The sequence below is a fragment of the Lathamus discolor genome, chromosome 4 (genome assembly GCF_037157495.1).
Source record: "Lathamus discolor isolate bLatDis1 chromosome 4, bLatDis1.hap1, whole genome shotgun sequence".
NCBI lineage: Eukaryota > Metazoa > Chordata > Aves > Psittaciformes > Psittacidae > Lathamus > Lathamus discolor.
The window spans coordinates 17,841,369-17,867,852 of record NC_088887.1 but is presented as its reverse complement, the minus strand read 5'-3'; the positions used below and the strand labels follow the sequence as shown (position 1 = coordinate 17,867,852).

General features: G+C 49.5%; 1 long non-coding RNA gene across 1 annotated transcript; it reads left to right on the top strand.

Annotated features, from left to right (window-relative positions):
- Positions 1–16,804: 16,804 nt before the first annotated feature.
- On the top strand, positions 16,805–19,470 carry LOC136012576 (uncharacterized). Its single transcript, XR_010611832.1, has 2 exons — positions 16,805–16,957; positions 18,962–19,470. It is a non-coding gene; the product is annotated as an uncharacterized LOC136012576 (long non-coding RNA).
- The last annotated feature ends 7,014 nt before the right edge of the window (positions 19,471–26,484 follow it).

Genomic DNA, 26,484 nt, shown 5'->3' with positions numbered 1-26,484 from the left:
TCCAATGCTGGCATTGTAGCTCCCACACAGCTAGTCCTACTACATTTGAATAGCTGATTTTTCCTAAGTAATTGTAGAATTTTGCATGTCTTTTTTGAACAACATCTCTTTTTTTTCCAGACTTTCTCAGATAATCAAAGCTGTTTTGAATACTAAGTCTGTTTTCCAGCATATTTGCAGCCCCTCCCAGCAAGGTGCCATCTAAAAGTTTAATAAGTTCAACCTCTGTTCCTTTATTCTTGTCACTAATGAAAATACTGAATAATACAAGTTCTGGGAGTTCTTCACAAAAATCTAGCTTGATGCCTCTTCAGTTTGATGGAGGAGTAGCAGTAACTTCACTGGGTATCAAATTTCCCTCTCCCCCAGCTGACAATCAAGAACAGACTGTGAAGTGTTCCAAGTCTAATACCTTTTTAAGAAGAACAGTCTCCAAAGGCAGGGGAAGTGCAGAATACACCTAACAGCAGAATCTACTCATAGACTGTAGAAGATCCAGCTGATTCTAGCTATAAAATCCATAAACATTTAAAGGGAGATGATCTGCTCAAGGAAATTCTTCAAGTATTTATGGCATCCTGCCAGACAGCTACCAGGCCATATCCTGGCCCTAAAGCTGGAGTGTTACAGAAATAGTTTCAGCAAAAAAAAAAACAAAACCCTGTGGATTTAAGTCTTTTGGAGCAGGTAGGACCTCTGTAGAAAGCTGGCAATTCCTTAAAGGCTTTAATGCTTTGGAAAAAAGCTCTCATGATTTGATGCTTTTGACTTTTCAGTCATACAGTGATCTCATACTGGTGGTACATTGATCTGAGTGTAGCTAAGCACTTCTCAGACATACTTCAGAGGGTGCTTACACATTCAAATGACCAAGAGGAGTGCTTGAATTTTTTGAGGCAATGATGCCTTGCACCTTCAAGATTTAAACCAGCCTGTAACTTTTTGGTATCAGGAAGAACACTCCACAGAAGGCAGATTATTCCAAGTGTTTGTGCTGCTGATCAAAGGGACCTCAACAGGCATGAGAAATAGGCTAACAGGAGCCTCATGAAATTCAACAAAGGGAAATGCCAAGCTCTCTCCCTGGGCAGGAATAACCCCATGCCACCAGTGCAGGCCAGGGCTGAGAGGCTGGAAAGCAGCTGTGCAGAGAAGGACCTGTGGGTTCTGGCGGACTCCAAGTTGAACGTGACCCATCAATGTCACCTTGTGACAAAGGCAGCCAATAGGGCTGCACTAGGAAAAGCATCACCAGCAGGTGGAGGGAGGTGATCCTTCCCCTCTGGTCAGCACTGCTGAGGCACATCTGGAGTGGTGTCCTGTACTGAGCACCCCAGTACATGACAGACACGGGCTACTGGAACAAGCCCAGCAAAGGGCCAAAAAATGACTAAGGGCTTGGAGCATGTCTTATATGGGAAAAGGCTGAGAAGGCTGGGACTGTTCAGCCTGGAGAAGAGAAGGCTCAGAGGGATCTTATCAATGTGTACAAATGCCTGTAAAGAAGACAGAGCCAGACTTTTCCCCATGGTATATAGAGAAAGGACAAGAGGCAACAGGCACAAGCTGAAACACAAGAAGTTCTGTGTGAACATCAGAAAACACTTTTTACCCCCTTTTTTCTTTTAGTGTGATGAGGGGTTGAACACTTGAATGGGCTGTCCAGAGAGGTTGTAGAGTCTCTGTCCACAAAGATATTAACAAATCTGACTGGATACAGCCCTAAGAAACCTGTTCTACTTGACCCTGCTTTGACTAGGATTGGACCACACAATTTTCAGAGGTCTCTTCCCACCTCAATGATTTTGTGATTCCTGGGGACACTCTTACATGTTCCTCTGAAGCACCCATGTGTGGCACCATCATAAACAGGGCACTGACTTGAGTTCCAGCTTGCACAGAATTCCAAAGAAGGAAACTGCATTTTGGTGTAAGGGAATGAGAGAAAGGTGCCTGTTTCCTGTGTCTCTCACACTTAGCAGAGACACCTGTACATGTGCCAACTGATGCCAAATTAGTTATTGCCAAATTAGTTATTGCCAAATTAGTTATTGCCAAATTAGCATTTACAATTAGCATTTACAATTAGCATTTACAATATGCCAAATTAGCATTTACACATAGCTAACTCTGGAAAGGCAAAAAGAGGCAGTAAAGAAAGCCCTATGCAATTTAAGTGCAGACCTTTCTATATGAACAGGTTTGGATACATAAGGAAGCTTTCTCTCCATTATACATTCTTTACTGTTATAGTTACTGTTACGACTGCCACTGCTAAACCCAGGACACTATCATTATGATTTTAATTACAGGTAGAGATGAATATGCAAACCATCCCCATTCTGACCTAACGATGAAGCAATTGCATTTTCTTTCGCATAGTGGGAGATAACAGTTATGAAGCTGATGCCCCAAGCCACAGCCCTGACACAGGGTACCATTAGTTTCAAACAACCTGTTTGAAAAAACAGGGGATGGGGAGATGTAGAGCTGCTGTCAGAAAGGTCCATGGGAAGAGCTGGGAGCATCACCTGGCGAAGGACAAAAGAGAGCACTTGCTCCAAAGGCACATTCCAGTTTTTGTACAGGGAAACTGTCTGTCTTTGTGCATTTCCACAGTGTTTAGAGCAGTGGCACTGGAATGGAAGACAGAGTTTGTGTATCAAAAAAGCATTTTGCTATTGCAACTGATTTCTTCTCCACATAGAAACAACCCAGCAAAGCTTCAAAACAAGCCATGCAATGAGCAAACAGCATATTGGATTTTTCTGTAAGGTATATTAACAGTGTGTATTTTTCTCAGCTTCTCAGGCAGACCTTTTCCTGTCCTATTTCTTATTTCAACATCCTTTTTTTCCAAGTTGCACAGTCTTTGTGTTCACTGCAGAGACACCTGTGTAAATATAGTCTGTTCGATAGGCCCTGATACGTAGTTAAATGCTGCTTTCTGAAGGCATCTATAACATCCTAAGAAAGAAATAATTCTTCAGTTTATGAGTAAGTCAGAGAGCATTACTTATTGCTCAAATGTAGCACTCCTCTCTTACTTTGGGGTGCAGAACCTGGAGCTCTCTTTGTGCTCCAACTTCAGGTTGTTCTGTGGGTTACCCTATCACAACAGTAAGAAGGCAAACATTTTAACATGTTTACATGTTAACATGTACATAAAGTTTTATTGGTATGTCCATAATGCTTCTCTATATCACAGAGCAGTAAAGGTCCAATCTTTCTATACTAGCATCCGATAATTCTTGACTGAATTTGAGGACTGGCCTGTTATTGGGATGTAACTGCTGTGTGAGGCAGAGTAGCAGAAGAGGCCATTATGTCACTGCATCTGGATACCATATACATTTTCTGTTGCCAACAGCTGGCCTGCCCAACCAGGTGGTTTGAACTGGAATTGCAAAGTGCTGCCATGGTGCTGGCTATCAGCAAGTTCTGGCTGCAGAAGTGTTAGGCTCTGAGTTCTGCCTTCTGTGGAGCTGAACTGGCTTTCTCTGAGGGGTTTTCCAACAGAATCCAAGATGCAGTGACAACACTGCCTGCACTGTGACACACAAACAATGTAGCATCTCCCTCTGGTACAACTAGCTGCTGAGCTCTCTGAACCCCAGCCCTGCCCTACTCATAGGACCTCTGCAGTAAAATAAAACGGCCTGCAGGTCTGGGGTGAGGCTGCTGGAGTTTTTCCTATTATCCCAGATTTAAGACACCAGGGAGAAGGAAGAATTTCTCCTTTCCAGAACAATGTTTCGCATTAGCCCTAGTTTCAGGCAAACAATTTTTTGATGAACTGGTATCCTTCATCAGCACAACAGTACCTTAAGTGCACTCCTTTCGGGCCATGTTCTTCATGCGTTACTCCCTCCTGCCTTGAAAGAAGAGCTGTCTGTATTTACAGGTTTATCTAGACAGTGTTGTTCTATCCACATGGAGTAGCGTAGAGTGACACTAAAATGTGCCAGACTCCCTGCCTTTTTTTCCTTTAAGCCATAGGGTGTCCCAGATTTGCTCTTCACTGTGCACTCCCTGAAATGGGAGTGTTGTGTTGCTGAAGTGGTGGCCTTGGGCGAGATGTAGTATGTGATTTATCCCATCAGCTCTGGGGTTAAGTGCCAGCATCGGGATGCTTTGCCTTGCTCTCCTCTCCTGTCCTTTCCCTCCCAAGAACCAGGGAGAAAATGTTGCCCCTGTCTTAATCCATATCCACTCAGGACAAAGAGGGCTTCTGTCTCGGACTCCAGGAGAAGTGGAAGCAGCCCCCACTGCTGGAGCATCTTCAGCTGCAGCCCTGCTGGTGCCCCTCCTGCTGCTGAACTGTAAATCCCCAGTAGCTCTTTTAACCACCCTTCTCATACTACTTGAAAAATAACATTCTCTTGTCATTAATGCTGATCTATAGCCGCATTAACGTGTGAAATCACTGGGTGTGAAAATAGTGTACTAACCACTACTTAATGTAATATTACCACAGTAATGTCTCTAAAAATATCTTGTCCACTTGATTGCTTTCATTGTGAACTAGAGATAATGTACCACTTACAGCTGATGATTAAAATTCATAAAGCTTTGGTTCTTAATTACAGCAACTTGCAATCAAAGTGAAATGTCAGATCCTGAGTGTTGTTTATCTGTATACAAATTCACAAAACCAAGAAAATACAAGGATCATCTACACAACAAAGCTGAGCTGCTTTGCTTTAAGGTTAAGTAAAATAAATACCCATGCATGTATTTATTGAGATAACGTGGAATCGGTGAGCATGAGATCTTTGACATGGCAGAACTCATCTCGTATGAAATGCACATCCTTGGGAATATTCAAATGTTTAAATTATGGAAGAGGTTTGGAAAATACATTGATGAAGATGGAAATGTAAACTTCATATAAAACTGTCGTGGGTGGGTGAAAGGAATTACTTGATGTACCACCAAATTTTGCAATTCAGGCTCAAGGTTAAATGTAAGATGGAGATACCTGAAAATGCAGAGATGGATTCACACAGCTCTGCGGAATCGTAGTGGTGGCAGCATCCTCAGCTCCAAATATCAAAAGCACATAATTATAGCCATGCTCTTGGCCAACATGAAAATCACGGGGTGTTTGTATGCCCTTAGCTCTGCATTTCCAGAACTATGGCATTCCCTTTCTTCCCAGGGTTTACAGTACTCTGGACTGTAACTTTCCCTAAATTTACTAACACATACTCTTAGCCCCAAGTCCATGTCAACATAGCAACACAGCTCCCCTGTTGCCTTTTTGGTTTTGTCCTGGTATGTGAGATACAGGCACAACTAAGTGTAGAAACTACAGTTTTATTCCATTTATAGTCCTACTGGCATTCTTCATTTGTTTTATCTGTCCTGTGCCAGTCTGGAAAAATCCAAACCACAGAGAGCCAATTTCTCATAACATCAGTAAAACAAAATAACATTAGAACAATAGGATCACTTCCTTACTAAATCTGAGTAGTTCCATTCCTTTCTTCTGATTAAATGTCACTTTGAAGGAGATCTATCCCATTGTTTGGAAACTTCTTTAGAAAAGCTAAGGGTTGTTTTTTTTCCACAGGACACTCCCACTGTCTACACACTGATTAGTGTTTTGCATCCTTTTTGCAAGTAGATTAAAACCAAATCTTTGCATAAATGGGAAATCCAACCTTGACAATGGTGTTTGTTTTCCTAGGCTTTCCACACCAACTGTCCCTTCAGGTGTTACTCTTCCTCTTGGTTTGGTCATCTTTGCAGCGACGCTGATGAGGAAAGTACTCAATTTTACAGCTGATCCAGTACACCCAAGTGTTATTCCCTTGGCAGTTTGTCTTACAGACATTTGCTATTTGCCTGCCTCTGTTCCAGCTACACTAGTGAATGCTCCTGAAACATGAAAACCATTTCTTCTGCTGGCCGCACCATGCAGCTCTGATTCACTGACTTAACTGGCATGGAGTCTGTCCTACTGGCTCTCGTGGCCTATGACTTTGTACCTGTCTTCTGGTGTTTACACTACTTGTGTGTCATGAACAGCATGGCTAGTTTGCAGTGGGAAGGATTTCTATGGGTGTGTGGCTTGGTGAGTGCCTTGGTACGTACTCTCCTAATGTCAGCCTTAGCCATCAACAGTTCATAACAGCTCAGCACCTGGGTGCTACCGGAGCTCTCCTGCCCAGACTGCTGCTGCAGCAAAAGCTGCTCCGCACATAAATCATGGTTTGATTTGAGTGAGCCTGCTCCTTAGTGGAGCCAAGGCTCCTGGTGGTTCCTGGGGGTGCAGATTCACAGGTGCCATCCAGAAGCAAGCTCAGCCACAAATGCAGCAGAAGCAAAATAAATAAACTTCCCATCCTAATTCTGCCCTCTGCAACTTCAGGCCACCCCCTTTGAATGGGGCATGGTATGAGTTTGCAGGGATGTTAGCTCTTTGTAGCAGCTTCAAAAAAGCTTCAAAAAACGCTTCAGGTTCACTGAGTCCTGCTTGGAGCTTTCCCCTATTTAGTTTGTGATCCCTGTTTCAGTGTATAAGATGTATGTGGCACTGTCCAGGCCAAAAGGGAGCATTTTCATAATGAAAAAAAAAAAAAACATCTCCATCTTCCTTTTGATGTTCCAGTCAGAAAGTAGGAAACTTGATACAAAGGTCCTGCTCATCTTTATGTTGCAGACAGTTTGGTGCCTTACATCTCAAGCAATGGGTTTGCAGTATCTTGCTTCCTGTAAAATCTGTAAGTTAGCCATTCTTTCCAGTGTTAAATGAATCGTGTTTTATGTCAGGTGGCTTTGCAGCTGCAAGCAGCATCTCTATGTACCTCCCAGTCTGCTTCCAGAGCTCCCAGTCTGCTTCCAAAGCCTGAATGAGCTCATTTGTAGGTAACTGAGGTACCCCTCCCCTCCACGGCAGTGCACACTACGGACATGTCCCTCTCAGCTTCCTTTTCAGTCCCACTGTTCACAGCCCCTGGGAGGTTTAGGTGCTTCTCCTGGGATTCTGTGGTGAGGATGTGAAAGGAGATGCACTTAGCAGAGCTGTGTCTATGTTGAGCACAGAGGTACAAATAAATGCAGTGCAATAGCAGCAGTCAGAATGTGGAACAGAGATGGCTAACCAGGAGCTGCCTGGCTTGGAGGAGGAATCTGGGATCTTCTGAGCAGCCTGAGCCCACTGAAGACATGTCCTCAAGAGTCTGACAGCTATCCCACTCACATGAAACACCACATGTTGAGGAATTCAGTCTGAGCAAAGCGGGACAGGTTTGCGTTGCGCCTGTTGCCTCTTCACACTTCCCAAGTGCTGCAAAAAGGCCCAAGCATTAAAGGGGAGGCAGGCCCCGGCAGTTGCCCTTCATGCCACCGGAAACACTGCAGGCTCCCGCTGCCATATGCTGCAGGGGGAAGGCTCTCTTGTGCCTCTCACATTAGCCTTTTATTCCATGTAACAGGTTCAGGGCTGGTGATGACAGCTTTGCACCTAGGGGTAAGACAATTTAGAGTGGGCACCTGTTGCTCCCTTGTCCTCTCTGGCTGAGGATAGATCTCCTTTAAATAGTGTATTCTTTTCTTACTCCAGGAGCAAGAAATCAGACTGTGCAAACGAGGCAAGGAGGTACAACATGTAAAAAACATGTCCTCCCACTCTCCCTTTTGGAGAGATGGGAGATGTTTGACTTCACACTCGAGGAAGCAGCTGAGAAATCCTTCAGATGGTTAAACATTTCAAATGGCTTGGATGGGTAAATGTCCTAGATTTAAAGAATTTCACAGAAGCACTTGAGTTACACAGCGGACCATGAAATGTTTGTGGACATGTTCTCATGCGACTGACATCAGAACAAATGACGGAGTAAAGGAGGGAATTTCAGGATAACGGGAAAGTGAATGGATGATGTTAGGTTTCAAAATTAATTTCTCATCCTTAGAAAGGATGTGCTACACTTGCCTTGTTTTGGTTTCCTTTGTTTCAGAGAATATTTTATTTCTGTGAAAATCTGCAATTTTGGTTTATTACCATTTATGTTTCGAGCAATTTTTAACGTCTCAGAGGGCTGCGGTCCCTGGTGACCCCAGCTTGGGCTAATCAACCGCCACTGGGGAATCCAAAAGGGAATATTGCCAGTGGTGGTAAATTGCCATTTAGTAAGAGGGAAACGTGTGTTCTGGAATACATAATACTGCTCCTCAGTGATGCTTGGCTTCAGCTTCTCATTCAGCAGAACGGATGTGAGCAATTTTTCTTTCCCTCTGCAGCGAATATGATGTTGGTGAAAGGTCCTGGCCTGACCGCCCTGGGAATTCAGCTCTGTGTAAGCCCACAGCAGAGAGGCAAAGGATCCTGGCTACAGGCTGTTCTTGTCATCCGGTTTCAATGATGGAAGAGGAAACAGAGTTTACACAAAACCTAGCCCAACCCCCAGAAACAGCTCGCTTTGTTTATGTTCCGAGCTCAGCCTGCGACTCTCACTGTTTGGGAGAGCTATCCAGACGTTTCTCCATCTGACTGACTTCACATCTCTTCCTTGATCTCATTGAGAGATCTGGCTTTTAGCACCCGCTCCTGGCATCCCACTTTCTCTGTCTCTGTCTCTGCTCTCCAGCGCCTGGAAGATACCTGTATAACATGATTATGCAACCATGCAAATGGACGCGGTTTTCACTGACTGCAAACCCCGCTTCGGGTTGCCCGTTATGAAAATCAAATCGCTGGTGAGAGACACGCTGTAGAAGGTAGCAGGGAGGGAGTTTTATGTGACTGGGTTTGAGTGCTTGAAGGTGGTATTAGAGATGGAAACAAACTATTTGAAGTAAACCGGTGTGCCACTATCTCTCCACAGGAACAGGCAATCAGTTAATAGACTCAGACAGCTCTCCTCTGAATCCTTTCCCCTTAGGAAATGGCAGATACTCGCCTTCCTGGTTGTTTTCCTCAGCTGGAGATCTCTCCGCTCCCTGCTCCGGAGCTGCAGGGGAATTAGCGGGTCGGCATTCCCAGAAGGCTAATTTGCATCCTCCCACTGTGAACAGGCAGCTGCCTTCTCCACTTTGCACCCAGGCAGGAGGGCCTCAGGGGGCAGCTAACCACCCTGCTGCTGCTGTTGTGCCCGGCACTCAGCACACGGGCTCCCAGTACTTCCCAAGGGCAACTGAGGAGGAAGAGGAGGAAGAATGAGGGGGTCCCTTACACAGGGGGGAAAAAAAAACTGAAAATGCATGAAGCCTGTACTGTTCGGGTAATGACACCTTGGCCACCCAGTGTTAGCCCTGTAAGCGAAGATGCCCCTCTCCCCTGAGGCAGGGGTAAGACCTGCACAGTTCTGGTGGCCTTTCTCACCGCAGTGCCCAAGGCCCTTGCTGGGGCTTCACGGCCCTTATCCCATGGGGTGATCCCATGGACCATCCTTGCGTTCCATATGCTGAGAGCAAAGGCACGGGATAGGCTGAGGTGTGCCACTTATTCAGGCTGCGAGCTTAAGTGCATGCTCCTCAGGCAACCCCTTTATCGCTCTGGTAGTGATGCTACATCGTCTGCGTAAGGAAAGGGATGCATTAGCCCTCCAAGTGCCTTGGGAAACGCTGGCTTTCCATTCTGCTGCCACTGAGGAAGGCCTTGTCCATCTAAAACGTTCCCTCGTTGAGTAACCAGGGCTCCTGTTCACCCAGTCCCTTTACTGTGCTGCTGGTCAGGGCAGCAGTTTGCAGCCAGTGCTCTGGAGAGACAGCCGGCGCTGCAGTAGAAGGGCGGCCAGCCCTGCGCCTGCCGCAGCCCCAGCGGGCAGCACACGCTACGGGGCGAGGAGGCAGGAAGCGGCGGGGCCGGGGCCGGGGCCGGGGAGCTGAGGCGCGGGGCAAGGCCGCAGAGTGCCTGCGGCGGGGCGGGCCCGGCCCGGCGGGGCTCCCCGGGATGGAGGGGGGGGTGCGGCGGTGCCGCAGCCCGCCGCGGCCGGCAGGGGGCAGGCGAGGTAACGCCACCAGCCGCCGGTGCCGGGCGCCCGAGCTGGGGGCCCCCGCCCCGCGTACCCCTCACCCCTTTCCCCCCGTTTCCCTCCTTTCCGTTTTATTTCCCTCTCCTTTTCCCTCCTTTTCCCTATTTCTCCCGCTTTGGGTGTGGTTACTGCTGTGCCCCCCCCCCCCACCCCTGTATGTCGGTCCCTTGCTCCATCTCCCGCCGCTGCCCCTGCCCTGCCCGGTGTCTCTGCCCCGCCTCCAGCCCTCCGCCCTCTGCAGCCCACTGCAAGGAATGGAGCCGAGCGGCTGCGCCGGAGCGTGTCCCTGCCCCGCCGTGTGTCCCTGCACACGGGCACCGCTTCCCTGGGGCGGTGCCTTGGCTGCATGCGGGCTGGAAGATACCGGGACAGTAATGAAACTGCGAATTTCTGCCTGTGCCTCTTCGGGTCATCAGGAAATTTGAAATCCAGCGTGAATGAGATCTGCGGGATGGATGTACTGGTATTTCGAGCTGGTTTGGTTCAGAGCCACCTGAGATGCCCAGCCTGGATACTGATGGGATGACCTTTCAGGAGGAAAGAAGAGCACGCCCGGAATGCTACCTGCCATCCAGGCACCAGGAGTGCACACCAACTCACTCAAGTGGCATCATTCTTTCTCCTTTTTTTTTTTTTTTTAATTTTCCCCTTCCTTGTTGCTTTTGGCAGTAGATGTGGCTCTGTAATCAGAGATCTTCAGTAAGTGGTCAGTTCCTCAAACGTGAAAAGATCACAGAACCATAGAATCAACCAGGTTGGAAAAGACCTTCAAGATCATCAAGTCCAACCATTCCCCAGCACTGCCAAGGCCACCACTAACCCATGTCAATGAGGGCCTCATCTACATGGGGTTTGAACACTTCCAAGGACAGTGATTCCACCACTGCCTTGGGCAGCCTGCTCCAATGGCTGAGCACCCTCTGGGGAAGGATTGCTCCTCATCTCTGTCTAAACCTCCTTTGCTGCAGCTTGAGGCCATTTCCTCTTGTCCCACCCCTTGTTCCTTGGGAGCAGAGCCCAGCCCCCTCCTGTCTCCATCCTCCTGTCAGGCGGTTGTAGAGAGCGATAGGGTCCCCCCGAGCCTTCTCTTCTCCAGACTAAATCCTCCCAGGTCCCTCAGCCATTCCCCACCCCACTTATGCTCCAGGCCCTGCACCAGCTCCACAGCCCTTCTCTGGCCCTGCTCCAGCACCTCAATGTCTCTCTTGTAGTGAGGGGCCCAGAGCTGAACACAGGATTCAAGGTGCAGCCTCACCAGTGCCTGGTGCAGGGGGACAACCACTGACCTGGCCCTGCTGACACCCTGGTGCTGATACCGGCCAGGATGATGGTGGCTTCCTGGCTGCCTGCCTTCATCAGCAGGGTACCTGAAATGGCAGTAGTTGTGATCACTGTACACTGCCCCCGTCACTGTAATATGCTGTTAGCTGAGGCTGCCTCTGTAGCACAGGACTCTCTACTGCTGTCCCCTGATCTGCCCCCATGAAATCCCTGCTGGAGCATGCTGTAGGTCCGACCCCTCTCACAGCCAGCCCTCTGTCCCTTCTCCTGGTGAAATCAGCTTTGAGACCCAGAGCCATACTGCCTTGTAATTAATGTACACTCAGCCTCCAATGCGCCGTGACAACAACTGAAATGTCAACACTCCTAGTTAATCCCTTGCTAACAAAATAGGCGTGGAAAGAGGCGGCTCTGCACAACCCCTAGTGAACAAGATCTTATTTTAGCATTACAAGCACTCGGGAGATTTCCCCAGTTTGACCAATAAAACCAGATTGGCTTTGATAATGACAGCTGTAAATGATGCATTTGATCCCCTCAGTGAAGAAACCCACTGCATGTGGCAGAGCACACAAACCCTCCTCTGCCCAAGACCTCCTCCAGAGCAGCTCCAGGCTGGTCTTCCTAGTTGGTGTCTGTATGACAAGGGACATGATTTCTGTTCTCTGATGTTTGCTGCTCTCCTCTCTGTTCAGCAAGATGCCCACGGACTCTTCCCAAGTCATGTTTTCCAGCCCAAACAGCTTGTAATATTAAAAGGTAAGTTGTAGGGAAAAACGGATTTTAATACCCTTGCAGGAGCATTGGAGCCCTGGAGCAAAAACCACAAGCACATGGTGTTTGGATTCCTCTCTTTAAGTGTTGCGCTTATCCTGGGGAGCCCCATTAGATCCTAAGTGGTGTTTTTGCTGTTCCCTGTGACTGCTTTAAGCCTTCAGTGTAGGTGAAAGGCAGAGCACCCAAGGTGAGAAGACCGGTCTTGTTTAACATCTTCATTGCTGACATGAACAGTGGGATTGAGTGCGCCCTCAGCAAGTTTGCCGATGACACCAAGCTGTGTGGTTCGGTTGATACGCTGGAGGGAAGGGATGCCATCCAGAGAGACCTTGACACGCTTGTAAGGTGGGCTGAGGCCAACCTCATGAAGTTCAACCATGACAAGTGCAAGGTCCTACAGCTGGGTCGGAGCAATCCCAGGCACAGCTACAGGTTGGGCAAAGAAGAGATTCAGAGCGGCCCTGCAGAGAAGGACTTGGGGGTGCTGGTCGATGAGAAAATGAACATGAGCTGGCTTCAGTGTGCGCTCGCAGCCCAGAAAGCCAACCGTATCCTGGGCTGCATCAAAAGGAGCATGACCAGCAGGTCGAAGGAGGTGATCCTGCCCCTCTACTCTGCTCTTGTGAGACCTCACCTGGAGTATTGTGTGCAGTTCTGGTGTCCTCAACATAAAAAGGACATGGAACTGTTGGAACAAGTCCAGAGGAGGGCCACGAGGATGATCAGGGGACTGGAGCACCTCCCGTATGAAGACAGGCTGAGGAAGTTGGGGCTGTTCAGCCTGGAGAAGAGAAGGCTGCGTGGGGACCTCATAGCAGCCTTCCAGTACCTGAAGGGGGCCTATAGGGATGATGGGGAGGGACTCTTCGTCAGGGACTGTAGTGACAGGACAAGGGGTAATGGGTTCAAACTTAAACAGGGGAAGTTTAGATTGGATATAAGGAGGAAATTCTTTCCTGTTAGGGTGGTGAGGCACTGGAATGGGTTGCCCAGGGAGGTTGTGAATGCTCCATCCCTGGCGGTGTTCAAGGCCAGGTTGGATGAAGCCTTGTGTGGGATGATTTAGTGTGAGGTGTCCCTGCCCATGGCAGGGGGGTTGGAACTGGATGATCTTGAGGTCCTTTCCAACCCTAATTATACTATTCTATGATTCTATAATATTCAAAGCAGCCCAGTGTTTTCAGTGCCCTGGCTCCCCACAGGCAGGATTCCTGCGCTTCCCGAGGCTGGCGCCCTCACATGCAGGGCAGCAGCATTCCCCAGCAGGATGCAGAGCCAGGGGGTACTGACACAGGGTTTTCTGCCTCAGTTGGATCAATGCCTGGACAACAGGCCCTGCACAAAAACACAGCAGAAAAGGTGGTGGGCCATTCTTCTGGGGATCACCCCAATTTAACATGCAGTCCTTGCATCCCCTGGTTATTTTGTCTGTGGTGTGCAAGCACTGTTAGGGAATTTTGCCATCCTGCCCGTGGTTTTCAATCACTGGGTTCTTGCATGCCAATATCACTTTAAATTTGATGATAAAACAGTACCCACTTCTTCCCCTTGTGTTTTATGTTGGGGTTCCTTCCATTTTTCCTCTTTGTCACTTCCCTTTTGAAGGATGTCTGAGGGTTCTGTGAGGGATGACCATTATTTCAGTCTCTCATTTCAGCCATTCTCTTTCTCACACCACCTCTCCTTTATTCTGCTTTGTTCTTCCACCACCACCTATCACTACCTACTCCTTCCCTACTGCGTTATTTTCTAGAGACCTACCAATCTCCTTTTCCTTCATTCCTAATCTCTCCCATTATTTTCTAAAATACCTTCTCCACCTCCCTCTTGCCCACTTCCCAAAGCTTGCCCATGCTTTATCCATCCCTCTCCATCTCCCTGCCACAGAAACAACCCCCACTGAACTTACAGTCACTCCATGCAGGTTGTACACCACCCCTGCACAGCAACACTCCCTTTTGCAGCACCCCAGCCCCGCTTGGGTTCATTCAGTGCCCAGTATGAACATGCTGTGTATCCACTGCCATCCCAGCTGCAGGCAAGCAGCCACAGCTCAGGCTTTGGGGACAGGCAGTGGCAAGGCCACTCACCTGACCCTGTGCTTGCTGCTCTTCCAGCATCTCCTGCTCACACCAGTCAGAGGCAGGCTATGGGCTGCCCTGAGCTTTGACCTGGCCCAGCATAGATGTGCTTAAGAGCAGAGCTGCCCCTCCTCTGTGTGTCCCTCCTGCAGCCTCTCATCCCCCTTCCCCAAGCATGTATTCCCCCTGATATCCCCAATCGCTCCATCACAGGGACTCTTGGGAGCTGCAGTTGTTGCCCATCTCCACTCTCCCTTCTCTCGGCTGCCATCCTTTTCCTCCCCTCCTCCTCACCTCTGGGGCCCCGAGCCCTTCTAGAGCTCTCACATTGCTGGTCCTCTGGACCCCAGTGGGGTGGAAACACAAGGGCCTTGTTCAGCTTAAGTCATAGAACCACAGAACCACAGAACCACAGACTGGTTTGGGTGGAAGGGACCTTAAAGTCCATCCAGTCCCAACCCCTGCCACAGGCAGGGACACCTTCCACTAGACCAGGTTGCTCCAAGCCCCTGTGTCCAACCTGGCCTTGAACACTGCCAGGGATGGGGCAGCCACAGCTCTGTGCACCCTGTGCCAGCACCTCACCACCTTCACAGGGAAGACGCTCTTCTGCCTAAGAGCTCCTCTCAACCTCCCCTCTGTCAGGTTAAAGCCATTCCCCCTTTTCCTGTCTCTACATGTCCTTATAAAAGGTCTGTCTTCGGGTTTCTTTAGGCCCTCTTCAGGCACTGGAAGCTGCTATAAGATCTCCTCAGATCCTTCTCTTCTCCAGGTTCAAAAAGCCCAACTCTCTCAGCCTATGTTCATATGGCTAGGATGGGCTCCCTAACTATTTAGTAATGAATCCAAAGTGTTTGAATCCAAGTAACTGTTAGAGATGGCTTCATGTAGCCCTGAACCACTCTCTTTACCATCTTGCTGTGCCAAAACAAGTGTTCAGCACAGTCAGGTTCTGGAGGCAATTGGATATTTTCAAAGCCCTCATTCTTCTGCAGAACTTGCAGTGCTTCCATCATTCCTTTCCTGCCCGGCGTTATTCTTGACTCTCTTCCCATGCACTGTGACTCTTTGCTATTTTTACCCATGACAAAGGGTTGTGGGCTTAGAGGCTGCTCATGTAGCTGTAGATGTAAAATGCCTGCTATGTGCTGTTTGTAATGAAAGAGCCACTCCTGGAAATTAACTAATTCACAGACCTAGCTAATTAGCTTTGCAGCCGTGCAGAGCTGGGGAGGAGTGTCACTGTGGTTGCATTGCTGAGGGTGCTGGGCTGGGGGACAGGGAGAGAAGGGAGGCAGAGACTTGTGTCTGTGATCCCAGCTCTTTCCCTGGCCCCTGCAACCATAAGCAGGTCATTTCCCATCCCTGTCCCCCTTCCCCATGCCCTTGTTCTCTTCTTCAGTTGAGCTGCTCAGGGCAGGAGCTGTTTCTCATTGCACCTATTTAGTGCCTTGTACAAGGAGGCCTTGACACTGGCAGGGGCACTAATCACTGCTGTTGTAGAAACAACAGATACTGGAGAGACAACGAATTATGCAGCTAGACAGCTCCAGGTGTCAGTTTGACTCTTTGGGGGATTTTTCCCTTTGCTATCTCTGTCTCCAGGAGAATGGCCACATGGTAAGGGCATGTTGATTCCTCCCCCATGGCACCACATCCTATCTCTTCTCTTCCCCTCAGGCCCAAACCCAGTCTTCGCTGGAGCCAGTGGGGACATTCCTGCAGGATTACATTGGAAGTGGACCAGGCTTTTCTGTCCTAAGCAGCATAGTTTTGACATCAACCCACCAGTGTTTAGAGTACATTGGGAGCCGGATGAGGTCACCCATTCTATTTCAAGGCTACATGTTTGATAGGAGAAGCTTCCCTCCATGACAGGAGAGGTTTGGTATGTACTCGCTACCCACTCTGGTTCACTCTCCCCTCCATGCATGCCACTGGGGTCTGCTGAGAGCCTGCCAGGATCTTCCCTGACCCCCTCCTCCTGCTCACTGCCTGCCCCTGAGCAGGCAGCACAGTAACTGCAGCTTTTCCTTGCTGGGACAGGGGTTAGGACTGGGTCTTGCTGAGTAATGCGCAGCTCACATGGGTCTGTGGGGCTTGGGGCAGACAGAATATGTTAACTAGGAAAGCCCTGTCCCACCGAGGTCCCAGTGGGTCGAGGCAGTGACAGCGGGTGCTGCTCGGCATCAGGGATCATGCCTGATGTTGTGGCTGTGCCCTCCCAGCTGACAGGCAGGGCTGAGCACTGCTGGGACCACATCCAGCATGCGAGGCAGCAGGCGCATTCAGGCTGGGGATCTAGAGCAGGAGAGGAAGCAAAATAATTGCTGGATGAGGGAGGAGATGTGTGTTCAGCTCCCTGAGTTCAGTGTGCCTTCCCGCAGGATTGCTGGGCGGAGCTTGCTGAATGTGAGCTCTGGCTATCAGAAACAACAGAGCAGGAGTGTTTCTGGCAGCTGATGGAAGCTGGAGGAGAACCCTCGGAGCCAGGCAGTGCTCACTGAGGGGAGGCAGGATGATGACTGCCTGGCTGGGAGTATGTGGGTGTGCGTGCTGAGGCATTCCTGGTGCTAACGCAGGTTCCTGAGATCACTTTGGGATGAGCACTCTGGATCCCACACCAGAAACAAATCCCATGTCACTCATTCCTCCTTCTGCTCCTCCTGGATACCTCTAGGCATCTTGACACTGTGACCCAAAAGGTGCAAGGGTGCCTGTGCCAGTGAAGACTCGAGTCACTATGCCTGTGCAGCACCATGAAGCCCTGTAGACTTCAGAGCTCTGGCCTCGATCCCATGGAGCATGGTACCTTTCTGAAGCTGTGCACAAATAGGGGTAAGACTTTTTACAGAAAGCACACTGCTGAACTGAGGAATTAGGAGCAGCGCTGGACCCAAGCGACTCATGTCCCACCAGCTCTGCTATGCCTGTGTGCAGAGTTAGCAGCAGCAGAGCTAGCTCTCTGCTGCTTAGGTGTGTCTGTGTCACTGAGGTGGCAAACGCTGCAGGACCACGCAGATTCAAGGCATTGGCTGACCTGGCAGATGAGCAAGGTGTAGCTTTCATAAAGATTGCTTTGTGACCAGGTGTCATCCCGTCACTGTAGAGATCTATCCTACTGTGCAACGCTGCCTTGCTTCATAAGGTTCACTCTGGTTATCGCTATGGTTCATGACTGTGAACCCGTAGAGAACCCAAAGACAAACGGAAATAACTGGAGTGTTGAAAGCCTCTTCTTTGTAATTCCATCCTGCAGGACTTTATGTGTTTGTCAGAGCAGATGGTTAGAGGTCAGCTATAAGGGCAGAGCCAGAGCTGGGGAAGTGTAAGGATTAACTTAGCAAAACCACTATCTGTGGTTCACGACTACTTGTGCTTTCAAGTTCTGCCAGGCTATCAGGCTGGAGGTGATGTCAGTCTCCTGTACCTGGCTCACACATGACTTAAAAGTCTGTGCTCCTTTTCACACCATATGTGCCAGAGGTCTCGAGAACCAGCTATGTGCTGGTTGTTACTATGCCCACACAGGTAAGCTCTTCCCTTTGACCTGGCAGTGCAGAGCACCAAGCATTATGCCAGTCTGGCCTTCTCCCCTAGTACCTCTGCAGTCACCTACATGGTCTAGATGCCAGCTCATGCTGAACCTGGAGCAGGCAGCACAGGCTGATGACAGCAGAGAGCCATTACTGCAGCAGAGCTTTTTTCCAGCAACTGTAGTTGTTTATTTGCCTGATAACAACAACAGACATTTGGGCAGGAAAAAATCAGCAACAAAACACCAGTTCAGTTTGAACTTTTAATTCCCCTACTGTGCCCACTCATGGCACCCAGCCTCTGTGCCCTCCTAGTCTAGGTCCTAGCTGTATGCTCCAGCTTTGATTGATAGGTTTCTGTGGATCATCACACACACACATGCATGCCATTCCTCTAGCTCATCGCAATCTCCCATCCCTTACCTGCTGTGCTGGCCTGATGCCTGCCCCTGCACTCACCCTGGAGCACTGTACCATCTCAGGAGCTCCTGGGTGAAAGGCCGGGCTGGGTTTCACTGGGGCTGGCGAGAGGGGACATGAGGGACACATAAACTGCTCTCACTTTGGAGCACTATGCTCACCCACCAGAACCCAAGCACAGACTTCTGCCCATTATTTAGAATCACAGAATGGTTTGGGTTAGAACTGACCATCCAGTTCCAAGCCCTTGCCATGGGCAGGGACATCTCACACTAAACCATGTCACCCAAGGCTCTGTACAACCTGGCCTTCAACACTGCCAGGGATAGAGCATTCACAACTTCTCTGGGCAACCCATTCCAGTGCCTCAGCACCCTTACAGTAAAGAACTTCTTCCTGATATTTAACCTGAGCTTCCCCTCTTCAAGTTTAAACCCATCACCCCTTGTCCTATCCCTACAGTCCCTACACGACTGCTACAGTGCAGGGCAAGGGGCTGGCACACTGCGAGCATGAGGACACTACACCCAGAACATGCATCCCTGCCTTGTGCAGCCCGGTGCACACAGTGGTGTTGATGCTGGGTGCTGGGTGCATGCAGGAGGGTGCCTGGCTGTCCCCGCTGAGCTGAGGCCTGGCAGCAGCAGGACTGTCAGCTCCAGCTCCAGCCCCAGCCCCAGCCCCATGAGCAGCAAGAGGAGTGAGTGTGTGTGTGTGTGCAGCTGCAGCATTGGGCAAGAGATACTAATGGAAACCAGAAACAATCCAAGCTGCATGGTGGTGGGGGAAACACTAACAACATTAAGGGCCTGGAGCTTGTAACAGTCCTGCTGGTGAAATAACTGCTGGTGAAATAATTTCTTTTTTCCCCCTTCTGTTCATTAAGACACAGAAGTTTTCCAGCATGTTATACCCGGGCCAGCGATGTTCTTCAGTGTCAACTTGGGCAAGCCAATGTTTTTCCTGCTAAGCACTACCAGAGAAAGAAGAGCAGTGCGTTGTATCCCCTTCCCATGCACCCGTCACTAGGAGCATCCACCATGTGTCCCCTCAGCCCATGGACAGGCAGAGGGTGCAGTGGGGGACCCTGGCAGGGCAGCAGCAGCTCTCGAGGGAATGCTATCCCCGTTTCCCAGCAGCAGTCTGCAGGGCAAGTGTGCTGCAAATGGCACCCGTTAGAGGGAGAGGCTGGGAGGGCTGGAGCTCGTCTTCTTTTTCCTCTGGGAGGTGGCAGAGCACATTCTGGATAATCATTTCATGCTGCTTGGGAGTGGTGCATAGTTTGGTTTCTCTTTGGTTGTGTTAATTGTGTGGTAAGGTGCCTAGAGCCTTCTACTGGCATCTTTATGTATTTAAATACAAATGAAGAAAGCATTAAATCGATTGTTTCTTTTTCTTTGCTCTCTCTTGTCTTATTGTTTCTATCACGTACTTGTTTGCTGTACCAGGCTTTTGCTTTTTCAGCTGAATCAGGTACAGTAAATGAGAGTCCTAGGCTGAATTTCCTGCAGACTCGGGGAGGCTGCCCTGCAGAAGCACACGTAACATCACTGGCTTTCCCTGCTGCTGTTTCACCTACATTTCAGGGCACTTTCAGGGCATTTCCTAACTTTATTTGCTGGCCAAGGCTTTGGTCTGTGGCAGTTTGCAAACCTGACCCTCCCCACAATGCAGAAATGAAAGAAACAAGCTGAAACATATGGCATTCACTGAGACTTTTTCTCTTACCCCTCTTCAGCTACGATGCCTTTCATCTGGATGGGCTAAACCTATGTGACTCAGTTGGCCCCACTACTATTTTAACCTCTAGGTTGTCCTACAGCTAGAAGCAGAATCCAGGATTCCTGGGTTTGATAATCCTCCTGCTGTTTAGCATATAGTTTGTAACCAAATGGAAAACCAGAAGCTGAGGCCCTCTCTCCTCGCCAGACTCCATAAAAGATAATTACTCCTGCAGTTCAAGTGGTGGCATGTTTTGTGAGAGATCTGGAAGCCGAGTATGCAGCTCTCAGATAGACATTGTAATTGTGCCTGTGATGATTATTCCCCCTCCTTTTTTGCTTCCATTGATTTATTAAATTCACACATTGAAAACTTGCTGGAAAACTAGGATGTCTGTCAACAATCTGCCCATCGTGGTGGGCCAGAGATCAAAGTACCTGTGTGCAGATCTGGGGACATTTGTTATGCACATGGACTGGTGAAAGCAGAAGCGTGTGATCCTGGAGGCTGAGGAGTCTGTCTGTGGTTACATGGCAGTAGCAGTGCAAAGGCAAACGTAGTCCTCCCCAGATGTATGACTGTACATCTGCACCATGCAGAGGTCAGAACAAGGAACACTCTTCATTGGGGACTGGGTTTCCTCTGCTTGGAGTCTACATGTTTTCTTTTAAACTCTGGCTCTTCTTTGTCTCTGGCAATATCTGCTGCAGAGGGATGCTTGGCCTCTTTGCTTGCCCCAAATTCTGTTGGACTTACCTCATTACTCTCCTAATGACAAGCTGACAAATGCTTTAGCTTGATTTACTGGCGATGTTGCAGGTGTGTAGAACACTTGTCAGTACCTTGCTACTACATGCCTAATTTTTCCAATGGCTAGGTGTTCTAGCTTCCTTTGCAAAACCTCTCTTCACATTTACCTGCTATTATTCCCCTGCCATGGGCTTATCACATACCTGCACCCAAAGCTTCCAGAGCTATGCCCTAGGATCTCCTTCCCCCCCCCACCCCACCCCCCCAAAAAAAAAAAAAAAGAGAAAAGAATCAGGCCATGTGGGCAAGTGATATAATTGACCTTCTGATAAGGAGAACTGAGCAGAGAAGTGACATTATACAGCAGCCCTTCAGCTGCTTGTGGGTACTCTGGACAAGGATGGTCCAGCACCCACCCTGGGACAGGCAGCAGTGTCCCTACTTCTCCTACTCTCACAAAGAGCTCCGGGCTGCCAGAGCCCATGGTGCAGGTCTGCATCCCACCTTACACCTCTCATCTGTTTGTCTTTTTAAGCCAGAAAAGGATATTTTCACTGATCAAACCCCAGAACACAGACCTGCCACCACCTCCACGAGCACATCACTGGAACCAGAGGTTTTGGCAAGAAGGAGTGGGGAAGGTGGGAGGTCTCCAGCATTGCACAGCAATGGAACGGGACCTGCTCAGGAAGGGACGAACATCAGCATTTTGCACACACGTTTCTTCACCAGTTGGGCAGAGCATTTCTGCTCTTCTTCTGGTTTTGTTGCTAGGAGAGGAGCGCTCTGCCCTCTTCATGGCTATGAATAGCTCCCTCTTGTTTATTCAGCTCAGCTCCGCCTGCTGGTTACAACCACAACCGGCACCATCTCATTGCATGACACCGCCGTAAAACAATGAGGGAACAGTCCCCGCTCCGGCTGAGGACACTTCGGGACACCTCTCCGATGCGCTGCTCCGGAGCCGTCCTGCTCCTCCTCTCACTGCGTGCACTCCACGGTGCATCCTCTGCCTCCAGCAGAAAGGTCCAAAGCCAAACTGAGCCCCCAGAAAGCAATGCTGAGAGGCAGGACCTGCAAATCAGGGCATGAACTCAGAAATCTGGCTTGAAAATATGTGCACAGCCACTTCAGGGTCATTTTCTGCTATTCCAGTGTCAGAGGCTTCCATGAGCTAGAAAAAGTTACTTTTCCTTTTTTAAAGAAGGCTGAAATTCTTGCATAAGCCCATGAATCCAAGATCAAGGACTTCAAGAAAAGCAGCAGATGGCTTGAAAATTGGCAATAATGGGATTCTAGAGATTTTCTTAAGAATATTTTGTCTGAAGTCTCACTGGGAATGAAGCATCTATAGCAATGGAATTAGTTGGGTGTACTGACAATGGGAAAAACTAATGGGGCTGACTTTCCACAGTGCTGGAAAATGTGACCCAGAACTGCATTTCAGAACATCTCCTCCCAGGGACAGAAGGACAGGCAGCAATCACAACCAGCCTACACACTATGAGATGGGATGCATGTGTATGAGCAACCACAGGGAGCCATGCAAGGTCAGAGTAGCAGAGGAGACACAAAACTTGCAGCCTTCAGAGCCTGGGCACTCAGCCGAGAGGAATAAGCACTAGGCAAGGCAGAGCAGCATAGATCAGAAGAGAAACGGATGGTTGCTGCACAGGTACACATGAACCACCCCTTCTTTTTCAGCATAGTGAGCTTCCATGTGTGCCTATTTCCCTGGACATCTCATCTTCCTCCACCTGAGAATTTTGTTGGGATGAGATCTTAATACTGCATGCATTTATCCAGAATTTCCACATGCCCATTGGGCCTTTCAGATAGCCGGGCTGCTGAACATCCAGAAATTCAGGATAGGTCGACTGCACACAGGGGAGGTAAATTGTGTAGCGTGCACGCACTATGTGTAATGAATCCCATATTTGTCAGACGTGTTGTGCATATGCTGTGCAGATGATCTGCATATGTACAGTATGCCCAGTGCGCTCTAAAGGCGCTTGGTCTACCCTGCACACACAGAACATCTACATGACACAGGCGTATGTATTTCTGCCTGGGAAACAGGACAAACATAGGCTGGTTGTGGGGTTTTTTTGCACATTCTTTATGTATTTGTAGAGGAGGGAACAGCTGAATGCTTCAGTGCAGTAGACAAGGAAAGTTAGGCATATTCATATACATGGAGGCTAGACTATCCTGTTACATGCTACTTGTTTTACAGCAGCCACCTAAACAATATAATCGAGGTTGGGCTCATATTATACAAGGCACTGTACATTCACATAGTGAAAAGTACCTTTAACATGTTTCCCTGCTCCCCCTTCCCCAACCCCCTAACCCCACCCTCCCCATATCATCTAAATTAATAGAAGTGCAAGAAAGGGGCATTATAATTCCTACTTGACAGATGCTGAGCCAAGTAAAAGGAGGACCCGGATGAATTTTAGACATCTGAGTGCAAATTACGATCCTGCAAACCCTTGCTCAGCTCATGCCTGGTGCTGGAGATGCCCAGACTCCTCAGGCCCACCAGATTTGACAGCAAAGCCCCAGGCCTTCAGTAGCTCTGCACCTATCTGGGAAAGCCTCCTGCTTGACAAGGGTGAGCACAACAGCAGCAGCAGGAGGAGATGGACACAAAATGCCTCTTTGCCTAAAGCAGCATAGCCCCAGGATGGGCTCTGTGCAAGCCCCCAGAGAGGATGTTGCTTCTTTTTAAGGTGCAGTGTCCAAAGGGGTTAAAGCACCCATGGAGGATTATGGAAGACCCAGCCCACTGCTACCTCCTCTGCTGCAGGGCTTTCCTGTCTGCATCTCCCATGGATGTACTCCAGCTCCAGAGCTGCCAGCTGTTTTAGAGACAGAGGGCATGCTCACCTCTTCTGCCAAAGGCATTATGAGTTTCTTAAAAGGGTTATGGCTTCCCTGGGCACACACACACTAGAGAGGAAGGATCTGCAGGAATCACCAGCCTGGCTCTTTGGGGTTTCAGCAGTGTGGAGGGGGAAGCTCATGCTCCAGTCCACTCTGGAGATAACACTTCTGATTACCTCATATCTCTTTAACACAACATTCACAACAGGCGCTGGGCAAAAGTACCCATGTTTTCCTTCGTACATGGAGCGCCATGAGATCAATGAGATTAAACATGTGCTTACATGCTGTCTTGAACTGGGGCCATGAGGAGATCAATGGGAAAGTAAACAGAAGAGAAACATTATGGATATGAAGGAAGAGGGAAAATCCAACCTGCCAAAAGCAGCAACTCTCATCAGTTGCAAGAAGGTATGTCCTCGCCCAGAGCTGGTTTGGTATTAGGAAGTCCAGGGTCTGGAAAAGAAGACCAAGTCATCTTCAAGGTTCAAAAATGACCTGAAAGAGTGAGATTTGAAGCAGTGGAGAAAGTCTATCCATTGGGCACAGCCATTCCCAGAGAAGGTAAGTTTAGCCCTGGCTATTTTTTCCCATTAGCAGAATGTGTGTACTTGAAATGAGCAGACTTCAACATGTGACAATACAGAGAGGCTTTTGATCTGCCTTAAAAGACATAGCAGTCTTGAGCTGGATGTTAGGCCCAGGAGATGTGTCAGAGCCTTGCTGCAGACCCTGCTCACCAGCAGGCATGGCTGCTGCCCTGTGTCCTTCCTGGAGCCTGCAAGAGATGAAGCTGGATAGGGTAATTACCCTGCATACAATCTTGCCTTGCTTTCAACAGGTTGAGTGTGGTGGCCATCCTCTTCTGAGGACCTGCAGTGAGAGCTCGCAGCATGCACCAAGGCTAAGGGGGGACCTGACAGGAGGATGGAGCCAGGAAGGGGCTGGTCTCTGCTCCCAAGGAACAAATGACCGGACAAGAGGAAACAGTCTCAAGCTGCACCAGGGGAGGTTTAGACTGGATATTACGAAAAATTTCTTCACAGAGAGGGTGGTCGGGCATTGGAACAGGCTGCCCAGTGCAGCGGTGGAGTCACCATCCCTGGAAGTGCTTAAAAGGCATGTAGATGAGACCCCCAGTGACACGGTTTAGTGGTGGACTTGGCAGTCCTGGGGTAATGGTTGGATATGACAATCTTAAAGGTCTTTCCCACCCTAGCTGATGCTATGACTGAGAGTCCTGTTGAGCAGAGTGCCTGGGCAGCCTGCTCAGGGGGGCTGACTGACACCTTTGCCCAGGGCTTTGGCGAGAGTGCGCTCTACCAACTCCGAAGGGCCCGACCACAAATGGCTTGAGCTAGTTTTCCTGCCTGTCACATTCTAGACTGTACATTCTCCCACCTTTTTACATTCATCATGTTGCCTCCAGTCCTTTCACCTAGATCTCTTGGCACTACCCTGCTCTTCCAGCTGGGAAATTTGAAAGGGTGTCTCTGATTTTCCAACCTTCCCTCCAGGCTTCGCTCTTCCCCTTCTCCTTTCTCCGCAGACATTCTTTGCTGCAGCCTTCCTTCCTTGCTTGACCTCTATATTCTCTTTCCTAGGAAGCGCCTCATTTGCATCTGTCCCAGTATCTGAGTACAAACCAGACCTGGTTAAAATTTCTCACAGTGAAACCGTGACTGGTACAGAACTTTGCAGCTCGTGGGGGATTGCAGGAGCTCTGTGTTTTGGAAGTGGATTCTCTGTTGAGCACTTGAGTTCAAAAATGTGCATTCTCTTCTGCTCCAGCTTCAGAAGATGACCTTGGGTAGGTCACTTCACCTGCCTGCATCTGTTTTACCACTTGTTTAGATAAAAATACTTGCCTGGGTTAGTGAAATGTCTTTGAGACCACTGGACAAGAAAAAAAAAAAAAAAGCAGCTATGCAAGTGGTGATTATTATGATTATTGTAATTACTTTTATTAAAGGGAACCAGCTGATGCTTGTGCAACGCTCTTCTGGGCTTCGCAGACCTTTTCCGCTGAGACTCACAGAGACAAACTTTTGTTGTCCCTGGACAGGGATGTGTTTTTTGAGATTGAATTCTGTGGTTTCGTTATGAAATGTATGACAGTCGGTCATGTGGTTTGTCTTCTGGCCTGACTGAACCCTGCTGAAAACATACGTGAGGCAGCACAGAGTTTAATGGTTCACGCCAGCTATGTTTTGGTTTAGCTTTTGCTGGACGGAGGGTGCACAAACCTGAACTGCCAAGAACCCTCTCAGCTGAAGTCACTGAAAAACTCTGCCCAAATCCCTGTCAACACGGACCCAACACGGACCCAACACGGCTCCGCTGTTGGACAAGACCCTTTCTGGATATGCAGGGCTGTCAGAGCCAGCCATTCCTGGAGACACCCTCACTTCCTCCCTGGAGAACTCGGCTCCTCACCCCTGCTGCTCACAGAGCCATGGGCTACAAAAGGTTTCGGGAGCGAGCCCACCAGTGCTTGTGCTTGTGCTTTCCCCTTGCCCTCCTCCTGCCGGCCTGCCATGAGGTGGGCTGGCGGCTGCAGGAGGAGGCTGGCCCCTAGGCCCGGGTCTCCACCATTCGCTGAACGTGGGTATTTACACGGCCTTTGGGGAAGCCGGCAAGTCCTCCACCGGCTCCTCTCTTGGTCACGACCCTCGAGGAGCCGGCATGCCAGAACACACAGTGGCGGTGCCCGGGAGGGAGGCGTGCAGGGCACCGGTGTGGCTCACTTGGCGGGTGTACCGCCAGCCCTGGGGCTGGAGCGCAGCGCACCGAGCTGAGGAGCCCGGTAACCCCCGTCCTGCCAGCGGGGAGCGGGCCGGCGCCTGCCATTTTCCCGGTGAGGCGGCGGCTTTCTCCCTGCCCCCGCGCCCGGCGAGTGCGGTGCGAGGGGAGGCGGCGGCGAGGCCCGGCCCGCCCGCCTGTCAGCGGAGTTGGAGTTCGCATGGAGGAGGCCGGCGGAGGAGGAGGGAGGAGGCAGGAGGAGGACGGAGGGGGACGTCTTGTTTGTGGCTTGTCAGCAGCCGCTGG